This window comes from Echinops telfairi, unplaced genomic scaffold, assembly GCF_000313985.2.
Source record: "Echinops telfairi isolate 266 unplaced genomic scaffold, ASM31398v2 ScPeMD7_655;HRSCAF=1070, whole genome shotgun sequence".
NCBI classification, from domain to species: Eukaryota; Metazoa; Chordata; class Mammalia; order Afrosoricida; family Tenrecidae; genus Echinops; species Echinops telfairi.
In genome coordinates, this window is record NW_022104553.1 from 15647144 (window position 1) to 15652374 (window position 5231).

At 42.2% G+C, this 5231-nt stretch overlaps 1 pseudogene; it reads right to left on the bottom strand.

Moving 5' to 3' along the window:
• Positions 1-2816: 2816 nt before the first annotated feature.
• The window catches only part of LOC123521936, a 4400-nt pseudogene continuing 1985 nt past the window's right edge, over positions 2817-5231 (bottom strand).

The following is a 5231-nucleotide window of genomic DNA, read 5'->3' on the forward strand; positions in this document are numbered from 1 at the left end:
CAACTTGTATCTAGTCAACAGCATGAAACTGCAAACACAAAGGAGTAAGAAATTCCCTAGGATCCCAACTCCAGTCTGAATGAGGAAGAAAATGGCAACTTTCAATTTCCCAGAAATCATCTAGGAGATGTTGATTTTAATTAAGCAGAGGAATTGGACAGGAGGGGGAAAGAGAAATATCTTCCTATCACCATGGACAGCAGTTTTCCATGTTTGGTCTAAGCTGTTCTCACTTTAAATGGATATCAAGGCTTCAAACGTATTTGTGCAGAAGTAATTTACTGAGATCGTCCCTGGAAACATCTGGTGGCCATCTAGAAGGCACCCAGTAAAAGAAGGAGGCGCCAGCCTGACAACAGCTCTAGAGAGCCGTCCACGTCTCTGTGCGTGGACACAGTCAGTTCTACCTCGTGCTCACATGAAACACGTCTTGGTTCTGTGGTGGTTGAGCTGTTATGCAAAGCTGTGAACACAAAGCAAGATGTACATTTTCCTGTGGGTGAGACAGAAGACACACACACACACACACACACACACACACTCCCTCAGGACACTGTCTGACATGCATGGCGCCCATTGCACTTTGTGTTCCAGTGCAGTGACCTTCTGTACAACAGAGCAATCATGAGCCAGTCCTAGACCAATGCCCACAACCGTTGCTACATTGAGCCCATTACTGCAGCCACTGTGTCCATCTAATCTCATTGAGAGTCTTGCTGGATTTCAACACAGAGGCCAACAGATTTGGATGTGCTTTGCAAACCCGATCTTGAGCTCACATCACCTACCAAGCCTATTATCCTGCTCCAAGAACTGGTTCCTCCTGGTGACATGGCCAAAGTATGTTAGACAGTGTCTTACCATCCTCATTTCTGAAGAACATTCCAGCTGGACTTCTTCCATAACAGATTCTCTCTTTATCTCTTTTGTATGTTGTGTTTTATTTTTTTAATCATTTTATTCGGGGCTCTTACAGCTCTTATCACAATCTATACATACATACATACATTGCATCAAGCACTTTTGTATATATGCTGTCACCATCATTTTCAAAATATTTGCTTTCTACTTGAGCCCTCGGTATCAGCTCATTTTTCCCCTCCCTTATGAACCCTTCATGAATTATAAGTGATTATAATTTTCACATCTTATATCATCTGCTGTCTCCCTTCACCCACTTTTCTTAGTCCCCACCCACCCACTCTCTTTATCTTTTATCTAAGGTGTTTTTAAGGGTGGTTGTTATAACCTCAGAAATCTAAAACTTTAAGAATATTTTCTCGGGAGTGGGGAGCAGGGAGAGAGGGACAAAAATGAGGAGCTGATGCCAGGGGCTTACATGGAGAGCAAATGCTTTGAGAACGATGAGGGTAACAAATGTACAAATGTGCTTTATACAATGGATGGATGTATGGATTGTGATGAGTTATTTTCTCACAGATTCCTTAGGATAAACTCTAACAATGATAACAAAAGGTGAAGTGTGGTTGGTTGTTTTTTTAGTACTTTTCGTTATATAATACTGACATATCATACACTTCCATGGTTAAATTGAGTTGTGTTGAGAGAGTTGTGAACACATCATCACAACCAGTTCTAACCCTCCCTCCCCCTCTCATCAATACTTTAAAGAAGTGCAGTGCAGCAGATTTGTCCATTGCAATACATTATTGAATTTCTTGACTGCTGCTTCTATGAGCATTGATGCGGATCCAAGCCAAATGAGATCCTTTTAATCTCTTTTCCATTTATCATGATGTTGTCCACTGGTCCAGTTGTATTTTGTCTTGATTCATATTGAGTTGTAATGTAAAGTTGATAAAACAGAATTAAATAATTCACAGATAATATCCAAATGTTGTCAATTGTCCTATTAACATCTGTAATGGTTAAGGTGTGCAATTGGGGAGAAGTCACCTCACATTGGGAAGGGTGCTAAACACTGACTGTAGAGAACCTAGGGGGACAATGATCCAGATTTTATGGTCCTGGGTAGATGCTACTAATACCTTTCTACCCAACTCTCAGTGAAACATGACGTGCCCTAGACACCATGATGTCCTTGGACACTGACTTTGGGGGGGGGGGCTGGATTTTTGAGGGTAGCGTGACATAACCCAGGGGCTACACCAGGAGTTAACATAGAGGCCAGGCAGAATGAACTGAGCCCTGCCTCAAAGGTGCCTGCACCCTTGGAATGAGGACTGCGGTATTCAGATGGAGGGAGAAGCAGAGAGTGGCCCAGACCTGTGGAAGTGGCAGTCACTGGGTCTTGGGGGGAATCCCTGGTGTGATGGGTGTCCGATGGAAAGGGACTGAGAATCACCATATATTTTATATTTAGTACAATGCCCCGCCCTCCTCCGCCCCCCACGAAGCGACATGACAGGTTTTGAGCTGTTGAGTAGGGATTTGAACTTGGAAGAACTGATCCAGGAAGTTTCCACCCGGCACCAAGCCCCATGCTTAGGTTAAACAGAGACCAAACAAATGGGAAATGGAATTGTGTGAAGCAACAACTCATGGGTTGCAGCTCACCCGGAACTACACTTGCATGCACTCCTCACACCTAGTGTGCAGTGATGTGCCATTGCAAAAATTGAGGATGTTACAAGTGCAATCGCATTATACCCCAGGGGGTGACTGACAGTGTTTTACATTTCTGCTTCTATGAGTTTTTGTTTTCTTGCCATTAGTTTGCTTGCCTTTGTCCTTTGTTGCCTGCTAATTGGCTTATTGTTGTTGTTCGGGTGGTTGGTCTTATGGGGCTTTGAATTTGTCATAATATGATCGCCAAAGTAAACCTGAGTCATGTGTATCCCAAGGACAAGCAGGGGATTCTGGGCTCCCACTGATAGTCCAAGAACAGTTCGTTCTTTTTTATTTTAAACATTGCTTTATGCTAACAAAACAACTTGTACACTTTTAACGCTTAAAACTGAGCATCTTTCCTTCCAGTGAAACAAAAAGAAAATTTAAAAATAAACAGGAACAAAATTACAATATAGAATGTCAATTCCAAAGGAGATCCTACAAGTCCTGCCGATTCTCCCATCGAGTGGCAGGGCTCAAGTTATCATTAGGAGAGAATTTTATTTTAAAAGTGTCATTTTAAACTGCAAGGATGTCCGTTAAACATCACAATTAAACATGCCAAAGGAGAAGCCGTGTTGTCAAAATGCCCGCTTAACCCACCGAAACATCTGAAACCCACCTTTGCTGACCTTCTATAACCCCCCTTTTTAAAAGTTTTTTTTTTAACAAGAGAAAGTAGACAGATACATGTTGGTAAATGCTAACTGTCCATATTCACATAGAGACAGTGTAATCTCTGAGCCCAATATACAGAGAAAGGAGGAAAGAAGCTAGAATTCTATGCACTACTACACAGGGACCTAGCACCCTCCAGCTGCCAGCAGGGCGAAGGGAGCAGAGGGTTTTCTGTTTTCCCACAGAGCACGGTGGTGTGTTGATTCCATAGTTTTTGTTGAGACAGGAAGAGATAAAAAATAATTTGAACACAAAGGGGTAGAGATTCTTTTCCACTGTATTCTGCACAAGGCATTATTCTGCCCCACCCCCAAATAAGTTGGGAACCATGGTGTTGAGAAAAGAGACCTCAAGAACAAGGCGACTGAGCACAAGAGGAAGAAACAAAAACAAAACAAGACTGCAACTTGCTTCCAGGGACTGAAGAAACTTTAAAAAGGTTGGAGCCCATCAGTGTTCTGTTAGTCATCCTCTCCTTCATCCTCCTCTCCTTCCTCTCCCTCGTCATCATCGTCATCTTCTTCCCCTTCTTCATCATCGTCATCTTCTTCTCATTCACCTTCCTCATCATCCATATCAGGAACCAAATAGTACTGTAATGGATTGGGCCAAATATCCATTCTGATGACCTCTCCTAACTCCCCTGCGCCTGGTTCTTCCTGCTGGCTCCGTTCTGTGTTTGACTTGAAGGTTACGTCAAGTCCTTTCCAGATTCCCATTTGATTTCAGTTGATTTTGAAGATGGATCACCACTCTCTTTCCGATGAAATTCTTTGGAGAGAGCTTTATTTTTGAAGGAAGGATTTTCAACAAAAGAAAAGTCGATTCTGTAACCTTATTTAATATCTTCAAATTCTGTCATTTCAACTCTGGTCAAATAATGCAGTGCCTCTTCATCCTCTTCCCCAAGCAAGGCAGACACTTCTAGATGGTTGACAATTGTTGTTACCCCCAAATTCTGGATTTTGGTCATCAATTCTGACCTCTTCTGAAAGAATAATTGGCAGAGTTTGTTATATTTCTCTTCTACTTTCAAAATCTCCTCGCTGGCTTATCCATTGTCTGTTTATTTCATTTTGTACTTCATCAAATTGCGTCCTGCTGTTCGTTTTCTTCCTCTGGGAAGCTGGAGTCCCCTGCCGCTTAGGTTTCTTCCTTTGAGGCAGGCTGGAAGACGGCGTTTAGGAGCCGTGCTGCTGTCTGTCAGCTAAGTCTGAGAAACGCAAAAGATGAGCTGCCAGCCTCTGATGGAAACAGCCTCAATAGTTAGTTCTGATAACATGGCCCTACTCGATACTCCCCTTCATGAAATGATCATTGAAGATAAGGATGGTACAACAAAGTGTGGTGAAGAAAGCAGATGGCGCCTGGCTATCAATTGGAATAGTGTCTGGGGTCTTAAATGCTTGTATTCAAACAAGCAGTCATCTAAGCAGGCAGTCAACTAAAGTCCACATGGAAGAAGCACACCGGCCTGTGTGATCCAAAGGCGACAGTAACAAGATTCAAATACGACAGGGAAAAGCGTCAGAGCCCAAATTGAGAACACTCGATTTGTCGAAGGCTACGGAAGGCAGTAGGGGCCCAAAGCCCACCTGAAGACTGTTTAGTCAGATTAAGCCACAGGCAGATCCACACTAGCCTACAGCTTTATTATCAGGTAGGGATCATTGTAACTGTGATTATACTGGATCGAACTTGATACTTGGCAGGTTGACCTCCCTCTCGACCCAGTCTAAACTTCTTTTAGGTGCAAGTATCTCTTGCTAGTTCCATGACAAAAATTTCTTCCCTGACCTTTTAAATATTCACAGCAATCTTTTCTTTCTTACTATTTTTATTTTATTTTTGTATTTTTATTTTTTATTATTATTTTTAATCAATTTATTGGGGCTCATACAATTCATCACAATACATAGATCAATTGTGTAAAGCACATCTATACATTTGTTGCCCTCATC